The 21,456-nt window shown below is 45.0% G+C and overlaps 1 protein-coding gene across 4 annotated transcripts in view; it reads left to right on the top strand.

The window, feature by feature from the left end:
* MYO16 (myosin XVI) overlaps positions 1 to 21,456 on the top strand; it is a 693,372-nt gene that overhangs the window by 260,240 nt on the left and 411,676 nt on the right. The gene's annotated exons all lie outside the window — the stretch shown is intronic.

Below are 21,456 nucleotides of genomic sequence, written 5' to 3'. Positions count from 1 at the left end.
TTACATCAAAGGTGACTATGGATAAGTAACAACTTGGCCCTGCCATTTTACTGGGGGATTTTACGCCTTCACATTCTTTCATAATTATAGCTATCTTTCTGTTTTTCCATGTGTAACACATCCTTAAGCATCTTTTGTAAGGCTGGATGAGTGGTGACAAATTCTTTCAATTTCTGTTTGTAGTGGAAGGTCTTTATTTCACCTTCATTCATAAATGAGAGCTTTGCAGGGTACAGTATTCCAGGTTGACAGTTCTTTTCTCTGAAGACTTGGAATATATCTCCCCATTCTGTGCTAGCCTATAGGGTTTCTGATGAGAAGTCAGGTGGGGAGTCTAGTTAGAAATACTCTGAGAGTGATCTGGCGTTTCTCTTGTGCACAATTTAGAATCTTTAGGTTTCACTGTGGGAGCTGACTGCAATGTGTCGTGGGGAAGATCTTTCTCAGTATTTCTGTTAGGAATTCTGTGTGCTTCCTGTACTTGAATGTCCCCTTTCTTTCTCCAGATTAGGAAAGTATCCTATGATTATTTCACTAAATAGGCCTTCTAATCCATTCTCTCTTTCCACACCTCAGAAACACTTAAGACCCGTATGTTGGGTTGTTGATAGTATCCCATAAATCTCTTTAAGTTTTCTAATTCCTTCTTCTTTTTTTTTTTTTTTTGTTCTGACTGAAAAATGTCCAGGGATATGTCTTCTAACTCAGATATTCTTTCTTCTAGTTCATTGAGTCTATTTTTAAGGCTTTCCACCACATTTTTTATTTGCTCTATTGAATTCTTCCTGTCTAATGTTTCACTTTGATTTCTGTTTAAACTTTCAATTTCCTGGGAAAAATTTTCATTCGTGTCATGTATGGCTTTTTACTTCGTGGATTTGCTTCCGATTACTTCTTAGTAATCCTATGATTAATTTTGAACTCCACTTCTGACATTTCATCAGTCTCTTTCTTCATCTTCTAATATTGAAGTGTTGCTTTCCTTTGGGGGCATCATGTTGTCTTCTCATTCTTGTTCCTCGAAATTCTGAATTTATTTTTGGGCATTTGAGGAGAGACTTGTTGGGTTTTTCTTTTTCCTCTGATGGCTTTTCTCTTTGGACTATACCTCTGTGGCTCAGCAAAGTATCTGCTCGTTCAGTGAATACCCAGACGCATGTTTTGGGTGTCCCAGGGTACTCTGTTCTGTGCTCTAGGATGAGGGGACCATCCAAGGGGACATCCAAGCTGGGTGTGATAGATCTCCTCTTTTTTTTTATCAGAGGGGAAGGTTTGATCAACTCTTCTGGCATAGTCTCACCCTCACCTCCCCTCCTCCCCTCCACCAGTGCCTAGGCGCCAGCCCTAGTGCTGCAATATTCATCCGTGCTGCCCTAGGAGCCACACAAAGGATCCGTGCAGTCCTCAGTGTGAGTGTGGATCATCCAGCAGTGACCCATCCTGGGCAATCAGAGAGCTGTGAGCGTGTGGAGCCACCCACAGTGACTGTCTAGAGACCCAGCCTCCCCTCGCACTCTTCTGTAGTGTTTCCACGGTCCCAGCACGCGATGCTCCCACAGTCACGGGGCGCCAAGGGTTGCTCAGACACAAACTAGTCCAGTTGTTTTGTACAAAATGGTGCCTGCCCTCTCTTAGTTGCAGGGTGCTATTGTGAGGGGGTCAGGGAGAGAGAACATGCCCTCTTTTTTTTCTAGGTTGGCAGGTACACTGTCCCCAACAAGGCTCCAGGCTCTTCCCACAGCTTCATCACCAGCGGCAGGGGCAGCTGCAGTCTGGTCTCACCTCACTCTCCAAAGCTGGTGCTGAGGCTCTGGGCTGCCGGGGTGCTGTGTTGTGTCCATGTTCGTGGTGCCCGTCTGCACCCACCATGTAGACCCACAGCATCCCTCTAATTTCTGTGGGGTTTCTGCTAAGACTGCACTCTTTCCACTTTTCTTTTTAACTGTTCCTAGACTAGAGCAGTAAGCTCCCTCCCTATTCTGCCATCTTTGAATCTCCCTGAGGTATTATCTTATTGTGGTTTTGATATGCATTTCCTGATGGCTGGTATAGTGATATATAGTGATATAGTGATGCCTGATGAGTGCTATAGAACTTTTTTTCACACATTTTTTGGCAATTTGTATTTCTTCTTTTGAGACCTGTCAATTGAGGTCCTTTGCCTGTTACTTAACTGGATTGGTTGATATTTTTGTAGCTGATATTTTTGGAATTGTTGGTATATTCTAGGTATTAATCCTTTGTCAGATTAATATAGCTTGCAAATATTTTCCCATTCTGTTGGATATCTTTGTACCGTATTGTTTTATTTGCTGGATAGTAACTTCTGAGTTTGATATAATCTCATTTGTCTAATTTTGTTTTGTTGCCTGTGCTTTGGGGGTCTTATCCAGTAAGTCATCACCTACACCAATGTCTTAAGTGTTTCCCCTGCATTTTCTTCCAGTTCAGGTCACTCCCAATAAAACAACATTTTAATGCATTATTGTTTTTATATTTAATACATGTAGTTATGTGTTTAAATAATTAAGCATATATTAAGTGAAATGAAATATGTCCACTGAGAGTTTTTCTTCATTTACCCTGTTATTGATAAGTCAAATAACATAAACATAATTTATGTTAAATTCTTCATAATCCAAGTTTATTTTGAAGATTTATTTATTTACTTGAAAGGTAGAGTTACTGAGATGGAGAGGGAGAGACAGAGAGAGAGAGAGAGAGAGATCTTCCATCTGCTGGTTTACTCTCCCAAATGGCCATTGTGGCCAGAGCTGGGCTGGTCTGAAGCCAGGAACCAGGAGCTTCTTTTGGGTCTCCCACATGGGTGCAGGGGCTCAAGCACTTAGGTCATCCTCCTCTGCTTTCTTAGGCACATTATCAGGGAGCTGGATCAAAATTGGAGCAGCTGGGACTCAAACCAGTGCCCATATGGGGTGCCAATGCTGCACACAGCAGTGTAACCCGTTATGCCACAATGCTGGCCCCGTATAATCCAAGTTTGTAAAAATTATTTATTTTTTGAAAGAGTTATGGAGATGAGGGGTAGAGAGAGAGAGGGATGGAGGGAGAAATCTTCCATCCAGTGGTTCACCCTCCAAATGGCTACAATGGCCAAGTCTGTGCCAGGCCAAGGAGCCAGGCTCTGGGTTTCCACGTGGGTGGCAGGGACCTAAACAAGCAATTGGGCGTTTTCTGCTGTTTCAGGCCATTACAGGAAGCTGGATCTGAAGTGGATCAGCCAGAACGTGAACCGGTGCTGTGTGGAATGCTGGTGTCAGAGACGGAAGCTTTACCTCCTGTGCCATAATGGCGCTGTGCCTGGTCCCCATAATCCAAGTGTGAAAATATTTTCAAACTCCAAAGTTCTATAATGTTTTTTTAATTTTTTAATATTCCCAATTCTCTCCCTCCTAATCTTGAGACTTTTTGTCTCAACTAAGCCATAAGTTTACAAGACAGAAAGTGACTAATACAAACCATGTCATGTTTTATTCTCTTGAAATTTGTGAGGTTGTATTTATCTCAATGCCTTATGATCATATTAATTTCATAATTGTGTGTGTTCTAGCCTGTTGGTTCAAGGCAGCTCTGCCCCGAGTGTTAGGAACATATCCTCAGAATCTGCTTAGTCACTGGCTGGCTGAGACGAACAGCAGGTTCTCAGCTCTCTGGGGCCTTGTGCACACAGGGAGCGTCCTCTGAGGGGGTTGCTCTGTTCTCAGCTCTTTTCTGGTTCGATTTGGGATGAAGCTCTCCGTGCACCTGCAGCTCGCTAGACCTTAGATCTGATTTTCACGCTCAGCGGTGCAGCATGGCCTCAGCTGCTGTGTGTGCTATGCTGTGTTTCAAGTCATCTTGCAGCTGTGATGAATATGCATGTTCTAACAGTTCGCGGCATTTTAAACCATAAGAAACAAATCCCTTTATTTTGGTATCAATTATTTTGAAGGGAAAATAATCTATGGTGCGTGTATTTGTGAAAATGATTACCTGGGTTAGTGACAAACCATCTCACACTGTTAATTGTTGAAAATGTGGTGGAGGAAGTGGTCTGATACTTTGTGTGTCCTGGAACCATGTAAGAAATTTTACTCTAAAGGGTCTGTATCACACAGACTCTCAAGAAATTCCTAGCAGAGAACTAAAGGGTGAAATATCATTTTGTCAGTTTTGCTTTGGAAAGGCTAGTGGGGAATAGCTCTATAGTTATTATAACTATTATTATGTAGCTATTCCTATAACTATGACATATTACTATGGGAATTAGTCACATTATTTCCTTCCTTGAAAACAGAATGTGTAGGAGGAATTGTTAGCCAGTGGATGCTAAGTGGGCTCAGTGATGACTGTACTCTGTTTCACTCTGGTAACAATGGGATGATGACTTGAAATTGCACTGGTACTTCTCCCAGCCTTGGCCTTTGTGTGTGAACATGTGATGTTTGCAGTTTCTTTGCCTGTAGGGTGGAGCGTGCCATGGACTGTCTCCAATGGGCAGGGTGGGAGTAGATCATTTTAATGGGTGCTGCAGGCAACTGCTGGAACCAACCACCTCTGTTGCACCTGAAGTAGGAAATGCCATTTACACGCACAGGGCTGACTTTGTGTTCAGTGGCTCAGGCTGATGGATCAGCATTAAGGCACTCCAGAAGTTCAGTCGTTGGTTGCTGAGACAACCCCTGGGTCGAATGTGGCTGCATGCAATCTTGGGTTGTTCGGTTGTAAATCACCCTCTCCGTCACTTTGATTTGTGATGTCTCAGTGTACAGCTGCGCTTGCTGATTTGGAGGGTCGTATTCCTCCCTAGAAAATGAGTGCGGATGGACATGGTTCATGTACGTCTGATTTCCAGAATGAAGGATGGTCCAGGGTGCTGGCCACGCACCGATGATCAAGTCTTTATGTACATGACCACACACGGGATTCTCCATCTCTTTCTCAAGTCATCTCTCTTCTGAAGAAAGAGAAACCTACAGGCTTGAGTGTCTTCAACTTCCTACCAACAAACTATTGGGTTTATTTCCCATTTATTCACTCTCTTTTTTTCTTTCTTAGGTTATTTATTTTCTTTTTATTTATTCTCTTGTGTAAGTTTTTTATTCTCTTTTTTAAAAACTTTTATTTAATAAATATAAATTTCCAAAGTACAGCTTTTGGATTACAGTGGATTTTTACCCACATTACTTCCCTCCCATCTCCCGCTCCCTCTCCCCTTCCATTCACATCAAGATTCATTTTCAATTCTCTTTATATACAGAAGATCAGTTTAGCATATATTAAGTAAAGATTTCAACAATTTGCACCCACATAGAAACACAAAGTGAAAAATACTGTTTGAGTACTAATTATAGCATTAAATCACAATGTACAGCACATTAAGGACAGAGATCCTACATGAGGAGTAAGTGCACAGTGACTCCTGTTGTTGACTTAACAAATTGGCACTCTTGTTTATGGCCTCAGTAATCTCCCTAGGCTCTTGTCATGAGTTGCCAAGGCTATGGAGGCCTTTTGAGTTCTCCAACTCTTATCTTGTTTAGACAAGGTGATAGTCAAAGTGGAAGTTCTCTCCTCCCTTCAGAGAAAGGTACCTCCTTCTTTGATGACCTGTTCTTTCCACTGGGATCTCACTTGCAGAGATCTTTCATTTAGGTTTGTTTTTTTTTTTTTTTTTTTTTTTGCCAGAGTGTCTTGGCTTTACATGCCTGAAATACTCTCATGGGCTTTTCAGCCGGATCCACATGCCTTAAGGGCTGATTCTGAGGCCAGAGTGTTGTTTAGGACATCTGCCATTCTATGGGTCTGCTGTGTATCTCACTTCCCATGTTGGATCGTTCTCTCCCTTTTTTATTCTGTCAACTAGTATTTGCAGACACGATTCTTGTTTATGTGATCCCTTTGGTTCTTAGTCCTATCATTATGATCAATTGTGAGCAGAAATTGATCACTGGGACTAGTGAGATGGCATTGGTACATGCCACCTTGATGGGATCGAATTGGAATCCCCTGGCACGTTTCTAACTCTACCATTTGGGGCAAGTCCGATTGAGCATGTCCAAAATTGTACATTCTCTTTTGTAAGTTAAATCCTTCCACATCCTTTTGTAGACTTTCCTTGTCAACTGTCAAAGGATTTCTCCTTTACTCCTCTTTTGGGTTCCTAGTCATTGTCAGCCTTCTCCTGTAAATTCATGGTTATGTATCAACACCTCTGTTAACTAAAAAAAGGTAAAATAGAGCAAATATATTTCCTTTGTCACTCTAGCCCATAGGTTTTATGTGTGTGTATGTACCTGGGTTAATACACAACTGGTTCCACATTCAAGCACTTACACATGTGTGTGTGCATCTGGGTTACTACACACACATGTGTCGCTCCCCCTCTTCGTGGAGGAACGACACTAAGCCCTGCCTAGGCTTCATATCCGAGTCACGGCACCATTATGTCGCTCCCCCTCTTCATGGAGGAACGACACAGGACCCTGCGCTGTTCTTTCGTCTGCTCGGCCCTCCCCGGGTTTGCTGCTGGTTCTTCCCGGGTTGGCTACTATCCCTTCCACCTCCGTGGAAGGGCAGTTCCCCCGGCCACATTCCCCACTTCCGCAGGGGAGCGGCACACCGCCGGCCGGCTTTCTCGGGGGCTGCACAGGTGTTCCTTCAGCTAGATGTTCCCCTTAGATGTTTCTGGTGCATGCCGTCTCTCTCCTCCTTTATAATCCTCCTCCGCCAATCCTAACTCGGCTGCCCACACGCCGAGTACGCTGCTCTCCAATCAGGAGCAAGTCCCACAGTTTATTGGTTGAACTGGAGGCAGCTGTGCGGAAGCTGTTTTCTCCTCTCCCAGCGCCATATTGTGGGAGAGCAGATGCATAGAATAAGTCTTAATTCCAGTAACTTAGTCTAGTCCGGTTTGCTCCCCACACACATGCATCTCCCAGTCGGCAGAGGGCCTGGAAGCATTGAGCACGTGGAGCTCCAGAACCTTGCTTCCTAATACAGTTCTCGCACACCAGGGTCTGGGGAGCCTGAGAGACGTGAGTGAGTCGAGGAGTGGGCTATAAAATTCTCAAGATGAGCCTGCATGCTCTTATGGTGCCCCAAAGTCAGGAGGTGCAAACAAAAGACTAAATAGAGTGATCAGCAGGACAAGAGAAGCGAAGCGCTCCCTCTTGTTGGCCCAGAGCCAGCAAGACCAGGAGAAGCACCTGGCTCCTGGCTTCAGATCCGCGCAGCGCACCGGCCGTGGCGGCCATTTTGGGGGGGTGAACCAACAGAAGGAAGACCTTTCTCTCTGTCTCTCTCTCTCACTGCCTAATTCTGCCTGTCAGGGAAAAAAAAAAAAAAAACAGCCCTTGTTGGAGCACTGTGACCAGAAAATTAGCAGTTTTGGGTCATAACCCAAAATGTAGGTAGATACCTAGAAAACTGTGCTTCCAAGGAGCTGGAGCCTGAGTCCCGCTCCTGCAACGTGGGCCTCTCACAAGGACTTCCCTCCCAGGTGCCCCTGTGGAAGGGGAGGAGGAAGGGGTCTCTCAGGACAGAGACTTGATGAACCTCAGCCAGGTGCCCACGGGTGCTGAGCCGCGCGGCTATTCTGTGTGCTTGAGGTGCCGTCATGAGGATGGCCTTCTGGAAGCCTCTGTGGCTCCACGCTAGGAACACACAAGCCCAGTTGCTCACCAGGAAAACATCACACAAACACTAACTGAGGACCATTCCTCAAAACCCCTCACTAACGCTCCTCCAGACCGTCACAGCTGAGACACAGTCCGAGTGAGAAGGACCCCAGGGAGATGGGCCCCCTGTGGTGTCCTGGGTGGGGTCCTAGGCTGCGGGGAGACATGGTGTAAAGATGAGGGAAGTTTGCTCTTCCGCTATGAGACTGAGTCAGTAGCAGTTAAGAAGTTGTAACACACATGTCCACATACCTACATGAATAACTGAGGGCGTGCACACATGTCCACGTGCCTACATGAATAACTGAGGGCATGCACACATGTCCACATACCTACATGAATAACTGAGGGCGTGCACACATGTCCACGTGCCTACATGAATAACTGAGGGCATGCACACATGTCCACGTGCCTACATGAATAACTGAAGGCATGCACACATGTCCACGTGCCTACATGAATAACTGAGGGCGTGCACACATGTCCACGTGCCTACATGAGTAACTGAGGGCGTGCACACATGTCCACGTGCCTACATGAGTAACTGAGGGCGTGCACACATGTCCACATGCCTACATGAGTAACTGAGGGCATGCACACATGTCCACATGCCTACATGAATAACTGAGGGCATGCACACATGTCCACGTGCCTACATGAGTAACTGAGGGCATGCACACATGTCCACGTGCCTACACGAATAACTGAGGGCGTGCACACATGTCCACATACCTACATTAATAACTGAGGGCATGCACACATGTCCACGTGCCTACATGAGTAACTGAGGGCATGCACACATGTCCACATGCCTACATGAATAACTGAGGGCGTGCACACATGTCCACGTGCCTACATGAATAACTGAGGGCGTGCACACATGTCCATGTGCCTACATGAATAACTGAGGGCATGCACACATGTCCACATACCTACATTAATAACTGAGGGACATGGGGACCAGTCTTGTGGCACAGCAGGTGAAGCCATTGCCCGTGACTCCAGCATCCCCTAAGAGCACAGGTTCAAAACCTGGGTGTTTCACTTCTAATCCAGCTTCCGGCTAATGTGCCTGGGAAGGGATGGGAGGGTGGCCCAAGGGTTTGGGCCCCTTCAGCCATGTGGGGGAGTTCTAGGCTCCTGGCTTCAGCCTAGCCCAGCACAGGTCCTACAACCAATTGGGGGAATGAAACAGCAAATGGAAGCGCCTCTCTCTCTCTCTCTCTCACACACACACACATACACACACACTCACACATACACACACATTCACATACACTTTGCTTTGAAAGTCAGAGTTACACAGAGGAGAGGCAGAGAGAGAGAGAGAGAGAGAGAGAGAGAGAGAGGTCTTCCATCCGCTGGTTCACTCCCCATTGGGCTGCAATGGCCAGAGCTGTGCCAATCTGAAGCCAGGAGCCAGAAGCTTCTTCTGGGTCTCCCATGTGGGTGCAGGGGCCCAAGGACATGGGCCATCTTCTACTGCTGTCCAGACCACAGCAGAGAGATGGATAGGAAGTGGAGCAGCCGGGTCTTGAACCAGTGCTTCAGGCCAGGGTGTTAACCCGCTGTGCCACAGCACCAGCCCCCAAATAAATAAATCTTTAAAAAATAATTCAGCAAAGTGGATATGGGGCATATGGCAATATTATGTAGTACTTCCAAATATTTTCTATGAATCTGAAACTGTTCTGAAATAAAAAGTTTATTTAAAAATATCAGATGCAACTTTTATCTGTAACTTTTAATTCCTTTTCCAGAAAAATTCCTGTAAAAATATCTGTACCAGCTCATCCGGTACCAAAGGTCCCTTATAAAACTATACATGGCATTTGGTTAAGTGTGTTAGTTAGGAAGGCTACAAATTCTTACAGAGGTTATATTTAATTTCATAAAGTAGTTACACAAAAGAGATCATTAGCATTCTGTGACTGCTACATAAGTGCAAATGCTGTAGTCATTCTCTACTGGCATAAATTGGAAGAGAATTTCAATTAACTCACTGCTCACTGACATTTGAGAGTTTATGCTATTTAAACTTGAATGAGGTGGGAGAGTTCCACTTTAATTTGCAAGAATATATGACCTTACTTCATAGTGCAAGATGGTGATGTAAAAACATTAAACATTCTGTATAGCAGAAACTTACTAAATACATCAAAAGGTTGGTGTAAGAGATACGATAGATGGAAGTGGTACTCAAGTAGGTAGTAACAGAGACTTGATAGCAATGAAACATCATCCATTTCTCTGGAAACTATGTTTTTATATCATCTGAAAGTAGTCTTTGTCTTTAGGAGTTACTTCTGTTCAGAACAGCTTATTGAGTCATTCCCTGCCCCAAAATGTGAAGAGAGCAGTAAGACAGTCCCAACATTGGCACTACCGTCTGTCACCTGAGCAAGGAAGCAAAGTGGATTTTAAATAGGTTTGACTCAAAATCCAGATCCTTCAAATTTATTTGCAAGGAAACACAGAGACGGTAAAGCACGCTCATGTCTGCTAATCGGGCGTGCACTTGGCCGCCTGAGTGCACTCTTGGTGCAGTGCTGGAAGCATGTCTCCTTGGGGCCACCAGAAGGAACCTGTGAAACGACAGCTTGTAAAAGGATCAAGAGCCACTGCAGCTTGCCTGAGGATAGTTAAGAGCCAGAACGTTTCAAGTTCTCTGCCTGTGTAGTCACTGCAAAGCATATGAAGGATCTTCAAAACGCTCATGGAAAATGAATATTTTGAAAGGAGACTGTATGAGATTTGAAAAAGAATTGCATCAAGATGAACTTATCTTTTAATTATTTATTTATTTATTAACAGGCAGAGTTAGTGAGAGAGAGAGAGACAGAGAGAAAGGTCTTCCTTCCGTTGGTTCATCCCCCAAATGGCCACTACGGCCAGCACCCTGCACCGATCTGAAGCCAGGAGCCAGGTGCTTCCTCCTGGTCTCCCATGGGGTGCAGGGCCCAAGCACTTGGCCCATCTTCCACTGTCTTCCTGGGCCACAGCAGAGACTGGACTGGAAGAGGAGCAACCGGGACAGAATCCAGTGCCTGACCGGGACTAGAACCCGGAGTACCGGCACCGCAGGTGGAGGATTAGCCTAGTGAGCCGTGGAGCCGGCCTATGAACTTATCTTTTAATTCAGTTTTTCCCACAGACGTTTTGAGTAGCCTTGTGTATAGAAAGTGGCTGTATTTTGAGAGTTTGGCAGTCTCAGATGACTGACGGTGTGTACTGGTTTACAACAGAGCTCTCATGTCACCTTTTGGGCAGTGTTTGCATTACAGAAGGAAAGAAGAGATCAACGTGGTTTTCTTTGAGGTAACCATGTGTTCTGGGAGAGCTCCTGCCGTCACACACCTCCCTGGCATCACACAAGAGGCAGAAAGAGTATACAAGGATCCTTCAGGAGGGGAAGCGAGTTAATGCTAAAGAATAGGCTAATGTGTGTGTTACTGGTGTACAAGCTCTCTGATAGAGCTGAACACCATTTCTTAGAATGAACACAACTGTTAGTAAAAGACATTGACCATAGTGGCTACATTGGAGAGTACTTCAAAAAGTTTGTGGAAAATGGAATTTAAAAAATAAGCTTATTTTGCTGAAAAAAAAAAAAGAAATCCACATGTAGGAGAGGTCTTCACAAAGTTTGAGAAGCAGCTATTATGAAAAAATTATTTCAAAACTGTTTGTCCCAAAATAATCTTATCCTTTTTCCCACAAACTTGCATATATGAATTGAAAGAGCCTAAAAAGGAAGACATATGTAGCAGGAAGGGTTCCTTGGTCTCAATGTAGACATAAAAGTCTGTGGCTAATTGCAAATATCAGAGCCAGATATTCCTATGTGTGAGCCTGAGAGACTTTGAGAAAACACGCTCTACAAATCTATAAAGTCAGAACCTCATCTGGTCCCCATCCTGCCCCGGCTGCTGCAGCCGTGCAATGCGCCCCAGACCAGGCGGCTGCGCAGCGTGGGTCAGACATGACGCTACACTCTGCAGTGTGGACTCGGGGATAATAAAAGCGTCGGTACTATCAGCAAGCAATAGCAAGGATACCACACGTGCTTGGTGAATAAGTGGAATATGAGGAACAGAGAGAGAACACGCACTTGCTTAGTGGCAGGCAGAGTTAAGAGTGAGTGTGAAGTTTCTGGGACAGGAGATGTGGGTGCACTCAGGAGACATGAATGGTGCAGAGTAGACATGGACGCTGTGTTGAATTCCACAGTTCAATAAGCATAACATAATGCAAGTCCTTCAAAATACGTGAAAGTACACCCCAAGGCAGGTTCATTTATTTGTTTACTGAACAGCAGGTATGAGCCCAGCACAACCTTAATCTTCCACTGTCACAGCACTTCCAAATTTCTTTTGAAGAAAAAAGTGCAGCGTTTTATAGTATCTGGAACATAATTACTAAGAACGAATTAATAGTTTTAAAGTTAAGATACATAGATCTATCCTGTGGTATTTTTCTTCTGGCTGTAGTAACATCACAACACATGCATCCTAAAAAAGAAATGAATATTTTAAAAAATTCTGTATTCTAGTACTATATATGATTGTTTTTCAAGTATAATGAAACTTCAAAAAATTGAAATAATTTTTGAAGAACACCTAGGTTTCATATTCCTGAGTTCTGACGTTTTGTGCATTTGTCAGAGCTTCCACTTGTTCACTGAAGTCATGAAATGGAGCAGTCAGGGTTAATAAGTCCTGGGTACACAGAACTGTGTACCATTCTGTAAAGATGTGTTAACTACTCAGGAGTTTTCTCAGTCATGGATATTAATATCCAACATAACATTTGGAAGTCCTTCAGTTATTTTTGTGTAACATTTGTGGCACAAAAGTTAACCTGGGCAGGTGTTGCAGCATATACCAGAGTAAGCCACTGCCTGGGGTGCCTGCATCCCATATTAGTGTGCATGTGCTCAGGGCTACCTCTGCTTGCAATCCAGCTTCCTGCTATGCACACCACAGGAGGCAGCACGTGATGGGCCAAGTACTCGGGTTCTCTGCCACCTGCGTGGGGGACCCAGATAGAGTCCCAGGCTCCTGGCTTCAGCCGTCCCAGGACTGCTGTTCCTGGCGTTTGGGGAGTGAGCCAGTGGATGGAAGATCCATATCTCTGTCTGTCTCTCTCTCTCACTGCCTTTTAAACAAACAAATACATTTTTCAAATTAGTGTTATTTATAATATCTTAAGATGAAATTGCTCTTCTTTTGAGCACGATTTTGGTTTGCCCTTGAGTTTTCTAATTTCACTATTTTATTCAACATAAATTATTTATACATGAAGGTGAAGGACCTGTATTTGCACATCGGATATGAGTTAACTTGATTGATTGTGACATTCTATATCATTAATCAACATTTTGAAGGACTTATATATTAATGATTGGTATTTTTCTTTTTTGACATATTTTCAAGTGGAGGAAAAATCTTTAAATACAAAAGCATAAACTAAAAATATGTGCTTCATGAAATTGCTATAATGTTACACAAAATTATTTGAATTATGTATGTATGAGAAATACCTAAATTACAACATCTAAGAGAAAAATGGCTAAATTGGGTTTTTCTGGGCTTAAAAGGTTTGGGAAACACAGATCTAAACCCTCAGTGACCGAAGTCAAAGAAAATTTTCTTAGGGGTGTACTGTTCATTTATTTATGCTTCCAGTTTTTATCAGTTGCATTCCCTTTCAAAAGTGTTTTTCAAGAAAAATACCTTTTCAGCTACATATTATTATAAATAAATTTAAAATAAAATTAAAATCTAATCATTTGTGTTAATATTATGAGGGATTTATGTTTGAATTCTTTTTTAAAGATTTATTTGAGAGGCAATGTATTTTAAATACTCTTTGAGGCGGGCGCCGCGGCTCACTAGGCTAATCCTCCGCCTTGCGGCGCCGGCACACCGGGTTCTAGTCCCGGTTGGGGCGCCGGATTCTGTCCCGGTTGCCCCTCTTCCAGGCCAGCTCTCTGCTGTGGCCCGGGAGTGCAGTGGAGGATGGCCCTAGTGCTTGAGCCCTGCACCCCATGGGAGACCAGGAGAAGCACCTGGCTCCTGGCTCCTGCCATCGGATCAGCGCGGTGCACCGGCCGCAGCGCGCCGGCTGCGGCGGCCATTAGAGGGTGAACCAATGGCAAAGGAAGACCTTTCTCTCTGTCTCTCTCTCTCTCACTGTCCCCTCTGCCTGTCAAAAAAAAAATACTCTTTGAAAGATATTTTTCTAATTTAGTAGCAATTTATATTTGTTTTAGGAGCACTGGAAAAATGTGAAAAACAAAAAAGTAAAAGTAAAAGTTACTCATAATCCCCCTAGTAAGCCTTTTATTTTATCTTCCTAGCATTCAGACTCTCCTAACCCCTCAGGTGTGTTTGCTTAAATCCCAAATCTAAAATTCGTGTTTGTATTAAACTCATATACATATGTCCTCTTTTAAACTTCATGAAATCTTGTGAACATTTTCCCGTGTTTTTATATATTTTACCCAAACATGAATTTAGTGGCTGATGTTCCATATTTAGGTACCATAATACCTTCATTAAATTTTGGGACACTTTAAGCTGCTTCCAATTCTTCACACTTATAAAGGATGACTAGTTATTCATTTAGTAGATCTGTGTTTCCAATATCTTTCCTCTATGGGTGAGATGTAATCAACTCAAATAGCGAAATCTCTGATGATTTACGTGGGTGCTGACAAATCAGGTTCTACTTACACTATGCTGAATGGAATGAGTCTTCAAGCCATTGGCAAATGAATTTCAGTGAAAGAACTGACCAAAGTGATCTGCTGAAAGACTTCCATGATATGAAATGACCTGGCCTATGCCTTCAGAGCAAGCCTAGTGAAGTAGTCCTTATGGTAACAGAGACAATAATCAAGTCCAGAGCTTTGGTTGAGAAAGGCTGTTCCATGTGCCCTACAACGTTTAATACGGCGTCTGTGCTACTACTGTAGGGCCAAATACATGTTTCCATCAAGAAGAAAAGCATGTAACATCTCTGTCGTGCTGTTTCCCTCTCTGACTTTGCTTCCTGCTATTTTTCGTCAAGAACAGCTTATCATAGATATCTGTGCTGTTATATGACATGGTGGACTTTAACTTTGAATATACCTTCTATGTAGATGTATAGAATAATGAAGGAACATAGGGGGAGGTCTCCGTTGACAACCGGAAGGGAGAATTCACTCTTAAATATGAAGTTGAATGAAATAGTGTGATTCTAGAGTAATGGAGTAAGTTGCATTTCCAGGAAGGATGGCTCACGTTCTGAAATACCAAAGTAAGTAAACCTTCCAAGGGCTGCAGAATTGAGAGGAGGAAGACTCCACTTGGAACAAGCAACAGCACAACTGGGATTAGGACATAGACAGGAAGTGAACTTCATGGTATCAATAAGTAGACCGATATCCTCTGTATTTCATTACAGCATGAATTTGGATTGCAATTAACAGTCTTGAGTTCTAGATAAAGTATGAGATATTTTAGCTGAGTAACTCTTCTAGAACCCCAAAGAAAAGTGACTGACATGTGAAAGTGCAGGATCTTGAATGATGGGCAGTGCATGATAATGTTGATCCATGAGATTCTTCTCTTTAGAGGGCACACTAGAATAAAGGGAGAGGGCAAGGTTTTGTGGAGACCGGGCAGATGTGATAGACAGAAGGTTTAAGGAGCCTTCCTTGAGTCCTGCTCAGCCAGCACCGAAGGCTGAGCCTCGTACATCAAACCAGTGGAGGGGAAAGGTCATTCCAGAGTTGAACAACGTGTAGGGGCCCCTTGATGTCTGAGAGAAGACCAGTGTGGAGCCCCCATTGGAAACCACTGACGAGTTTTGAATCCGTGTCAGTGGAGTATAAACCCACATGGTCCTGTGGAAATGGTCTCCCTCGATGTGCAGGAGACAAAAGATTGGAGGGTTGGATCCGCCGCTGTTGGAATTGCTGCAGTTCTCTTGTAGCTTATATGAGGAGAGGCAGGACCTTGGGTCAAGGGGAGGAGATCTTGAAGAAATTGGGCTTATGAATGGTAACAGGTGATTGTTAAGCCGTGAATAAAATGTGGTCCTGATTGATAGGAAATAATAATAGAGCCACATGATTGTGTTCATATATGATCCTATGGATGGATATACATTGCTGTGAATATGCCTACTTAGAAAGCTATATGGCTGTACAGATGTGGATGTGGAAGGAGAGAGAGATCAACTGATGAAAGGATGAGTTTGATTATGGAGGCTAAGGAGTCCTTCCATCTGCCCTCTGCAGGTGGAGGAAGCCAGTGGTGACATTTGCTCTGAGTCTGAAGACCTGGGGCCGGTTGGGAGGGTAAAGACAGTCAAGGTATCAGTCCCGTACTACAGCCAAGGCAGGAGAACCACAGTGGCTCACGGCCAAGGGGAGGAGAATGTGGATACCGAGTCCAAAGAGAAGCAAAGTTTCCCTTCGTCCAATTTTCCGGTTTATTCGGACCCTCAGAGGTGTTCACCCATGCTGCAGAGAGCAGTGTTTACTCGGTCTATGGATTCAAATGCTCATCTCTTCCAGAAACTCCCTTTCAAGTGCACCTGGAAGTAGTATTCAACCAATGATCTGGACATTCCTCATCTCAGTCAAGCTGACACATTGAAATGTCTATCACACATACTACACACGTTTGATGGAGCTGATTTTATGGTGTTTATAAAGTCCAGCAACTCAGTTACTGTATGGGATAGCTTAATATTAACTTATAAGGGTATCTTAAGATGGGTATAATAGCCAGCGCCACGGCTCAAAAGGCTAATCCTCCACCTTGCGGCACTGGCACACCGGGTTCTAGTCCTGGCCGGGGCACCAGATTCTGTCCCGGTTGCCCCTCTTCCAGGCCAGCTCTCTGCTGTGGCCAGGGAGTACAGTGGAGGATGGCCCAAGTGCTCTCACCCCATGGGAGACCAGGAGAAGCACCTGGCTCCTGATTTCGGATAAGCACGGTGTGCCAGCCACAGCGCGCTGGCCGTGGCGGCCATTGGAGAGTGAACCAACAGCAAAAGGAAGACCTTTCTCTCTGTCTCTCTCTCCCTTACTGTCCACTCTGTCTGTCAAAAAAAATGGGTATAATAACCCTTCACTCCTTTATTCTTCATATTAAAATAAGGATACTGAAGTAGAATACCTAGCACTTGTTTCAGAGATTCTAATGAAATTTCTTAAATAGTGTTACTATAAATATAATAAATTTAAATTTTATCTAGGAACATGAAATTTTAAAAGTAAAAACTCTCTCTATTGGGAAAAAAAAAAGAAGTCCATGTTTATCATGACCTATAAAAGTATTGGGGGCCAGCACCATGGCTCACTTGGTTAATCCTCCACCTGCAGCGCCAGCATCCCATAGGGTGATGGTTCTAGTCCCGGCGGCTCCTCTTCCAGTCCAGCTCTCTCCTGTGGCCCAGGAGTGCAGTGGAAGATGGCCCAAGTGCTTGGGCCCCTGCACCCACATGGGAGACCAGGAGAAGCACCTGGATCCTGGCTTTGGATCAGCGCAGCACCAGCCATAGTGGCCATTTGGGGAGTGAACCAATGGAAGGAAGACCTTTCTCTCTGTCTCTGTCCCTCACTGTCTAGCTCTGTCAAATAAAAAAAAAAAAAAAAGAAAGAAAAGTACTGGGAGATGTTCAAGAAATTTCTGAAATCCATTTACATTAAGCCAGTCTTGATTAGGTAATCGCTCAGTTCCAAGCACATTGTGTGTGTGATCTGTTCAACAAGAGAGTCATCTTTGGATTTGTGATTGTCTATAGAATACTGCATTGCTAATGCGGGAAAATAATTTGTAATAGGAGTTCCCAGCCCACTATTGATGGTTTGAAGGTGTAGATCAGAAACACCAGTTCATCTGTGGTCTTAAGGTCACACTTTAAGTTGTTTTCATGATAAAGGTGGTTTTAAAGCATCATGGTGTTTCACTTAGTGCATTTATGTATTCATGGCAAGGCAAATGCCTTGATAATCCATAGGTGATTGAATGTCTCCATGGAATAGGCTGTTTGCTGTTCTCCAGAACTGAATGTTGAAATCCTGGCCCCCAGGGTGATGGTATTGGGAAGATGGGCCCCGTGGGGTGTGCTGAGGTCGGGAGGATAGGGCTCCCTGATCCACTCCTATGCCCTGGTAAAGAGGCATCAGGAAGCGCCCTCTCTCCGTCTGTAGGAGAGGACGGAGTGGGGAGCTGCTGACCGGAACAGCAGTGGGCTCTCCCCACACTGCCTCTGCCACTGCCCTGGTCCCGGCCCTCCCAGGTTCCTGATTCTTCCAGACACGCCTTTCTCTTGTGTATGGGCCACAAAGTCCAAGGCGTTTGAGTGCATCAGCCTAGATGAACTAATGCACGTCCCGGTCTGTGCTTCCTTCCTCCCTGTCGATGTGGAATGACACAGGCAGATTGGCCCTGGGTGTGTGCCTGCCAGGGGCTTGTTCTTAGTGTGTTTTACCTCCAGTGAGTCACTGAATCCACGCTGTGCGAGACCACAGCCATCAGCATTGCTCAGTGATGATAGTGTTGCATTTTCCTACAATCTTCTCAGCCACAAGGAAGGAGAAGGGGCCCAGCGTTCCCCTGTGCACAGCACATGGAGACAGGTGGGTCTTTCCACTTCAGCTGTTAGGGCTCACTCTTTTATCCTGGGACTCCGTGAGAGCAGACCTGGCTGTCGCCCTGGCTGGCAGCTGTGCCCACAATGTAGTTCTCATTCAGTTTGCCACGCATCCTGAGTAGCTGCAATCCCTTCACGTTGGCATTTAAAGAGATAGTCACTAGAGCCTATTTGAAAAGTGTGTTCTATCAGGGTGATAGTAATGCGGTTATTCTGAAGGGAACCCAACAACAGCCCCAGCGTGGCGCTCATGTCTGAGCTGTGATGGAGTGCCTTAGCTCTTTCTTCATTCAGAATTTTTGACATCCTTATTTCTCTTATTCATCTTTCAACCACCACATTTGAGTCTTTTAATATTAATGGAAATATGGTGCTACATAATTTATACTTTAGCTATTTTATCCTTTTCAATGAAGGTTTCATGGAATATGATCTGTGGGTTTTTTTTTTCTTTAAATAATTTACTTTGGGAAGACTGAGCCAGGACTTGCCCAAGCAAAATCACTTTCTGACATTTTGTATGCTGTGTCCTTGTAATGATTATAGCCTGTTTTTTAAAAATTAGCATCTGAACCTTCGAGAGATTTCTACTTTAAGAACTGTAAAGCGACAGGATATACTTCAACAGGATTCAGAATTCCATGGTGAAGTATGGGTGACTATTATCTGCTTTTATGAAATGAAGCAGGAATTAGTGTTTCACAAAGCACACACGTTATTCTGCCGTATTTACGTCCATTCTTGGATTTTTGGTGTCACGTTTGCATGTGCTACTGTTAGAGTTGGTTAAATCATCGGCGAATTTCTACCTGGAAACCAAGATAGAAATGAGGGAGTCCTATGTGAAAGAAACAACGTGAGCAAATGTGATAAAACTAAGACATACTTGAATTCAGTTCAGTTTGACAACTCCAGGCCTGTAGAATATAAAAAGAACATTGAGTTTGGGAACAGCTTGGCAGACAAAGTGCTTACACTCCTTCCTGCAACAAGTAAAGCAAGTGGGTTAAAATTTCAAAGACCGTAAGTCAGATAGGAATGTGCACATGAATAAAGAGCATTTTTAGTAAAGATGATAGTTCTTTACACTTTTGGCCCCAGAATGTAATTTTTTTCAAAAGCCAAACGATACCAAAGACAGTCGAGTTACCTCTAAGGAAGTTCTGTCAGCCAAGGAGAGGCAGTCATGGAATAAATCTGTAAATTCAATTTCTAAAAATAACAGGAGCTAGGGGTGCATTTGGTGGCATTAGCAATAGGATTTTCAAGTTGGTGACAGAAATAAGCTACGTCTGCCAAGAACTGTAAGACGAAGCAGAAGAATTAGCTGCAGGATTGTCCAACACCTGCTTCTGAGAGGAACGTGTGCAGCCTAAGTGGTGGCGTCCTCACCTTTGAGCCGTTTCTCAGAATCAGCAGACGTGGGCGGTAGAACTGCTCACGAGTGCCGGCACCTGCCTGCAGCCGTCTTCTCCCACGGGGAGGTGGGTACCTCCTGACCCTCTCCGCGGGTGAATAAATGAGGTGATGCAGCCCAGTGCTTGAGGCAGCTCCAGTCCCTGTGAGACCATTAGAGCAGGTGCCTGGGACTTGATGGCCAGGCAGGGCCTTCCCCACCGTGTTCGGGAAAGCGAGTCCCATTCTTGCCTGGACTCCTTCCAACACAGAGACGTTGCAGGGCGTCCGTGCAGCACGGTGTCCTGAGAGGGGCGAGGACACAGAAGCCTCTGCAAACACATGGGCGCACGAACACCTTTCGAAAACATCGTCTGTTACCGATGCAGGGTTACTGCAGAATGCATTCCGAAACTGACCAGCTTGGCTAATCCAATCAGGGAAAGGACGCCCCGAGATGGAAGGAGCCATGTAGGTCACCACTCACGCGTAGAGCTTCGTAGGTGGTGAGAATATGTCCAAGAGTGTCCGCCGAGAAGGACCGAAAGGGAGGTGACAACCGCACAACAGCACTGCGGCAGCCACACCTCCTGGGCCCCACGGCAGCCTCCTGTCCAACCACACCTCCTGGGCCCCACGGCAGCCTCCTGTCCAAGTGAGAAGACGCCTGTGCTTAGCAGGTCATTGCCCACGTCCCCAGCCCAGGGAATGTCAGTGCTGGGTGGCATGGGGCTCACTCACCTCTGTTATCTCTCTTAGCAGTCGTCTCTGTCTGTCACCTTCCTAGGCTGTTGGGTGCTGATTGGGGTTGTTTTGTAGATTGTACTACACTCTCCGGTAGACTGTACACACCTTGAGAGTAACCTCTTGTACCGCTTCTACATCTTCCTCTGTGAAGAGCAGATAACACAGTGCAGAAATGGGGTGGGCATACGTCCGGCCGGGCTAACGGGTCGAACACCCTGTCCCACATCTGCAGGCCTGGCTTTGATCCCAAATTCCAGCTCTCAGTTCCAGCCTCCTGACATTGCAGACTCTGGCAGGCAACAGTGATGGCTCAAGTGGTTGGGTTCCTGCCAGCCAGGTGGGAGACCTGGATTGGCTTCCAAGCTCCTGGCTCCCGGCTCCCGGCCCCCGGCACCCAGATCCTGGCTCCCGGCCCCCGGCCCCCAGATCCCGGCTCTTGGCCCCCAGCCCCCAGCTCCCAGCTCCCAGCTTCAGCTCAGCCCATTTCTGGCAGTGGCGAGCATTTGGGGGAGTGGGCCAGTGGATGGGAGCACTCTCTCCCCACTAAGACAGTTCTGACCCCACTCCGTCTCTGTTTCTTGGATAAATGTTTAAAATGAATCTACAATTTTTAAAAATAACAATGCAAAAGGAGCCTTCTGAAATGTACAGTAGAATTCTGGGACTTTGGGGTCTGGCAAGGATCTTGCCCCATTTAAAGAATTATTTGTGGGGCTGGCGCTGTGACGTAGGGGACTAAGCCTCTGTGTGCTGTGCTGGTATCCCGTATGGGTTCCTGTTTGAGTCCCAGCTGCTCCTCTTCCAATCCAGCTTCCTGCTAATGTACCCGGGAAAGCAGTGGGGGATGGCCCAAGTACTTGGGGCCCTGCACCCACATAGCAGACCCAGAAGAACCTCCAGACTCCTGGCTTTGGCTCAGCCCAGCTCCAACTGTTTTCTGTCTTTAACTCTACCACTCAAATAAATAAATGAATCTTGT

The sequence above is a fragment of the Oryctolagus cuniculus genome, chromosome 9 (genome assembly GCF_051225735.1).
Source record: "Oryctolagus cuniculus isolate XC-2025 breed Fujian yellow rabbit chromosome 9, ASM5122573v1, whole genome shotgun sequence".
NCBI classification, from domain to species: domain Eukaryota; kingdom Metazoa; phylum Chordata; class Mammalia; order Lagomorpha; family Leporidae; genus Oryctolagus; species Oryctolagus cuniculus.
This window is presented reverse-complemented; position numbering and strand designations above follow the sequence as displayed.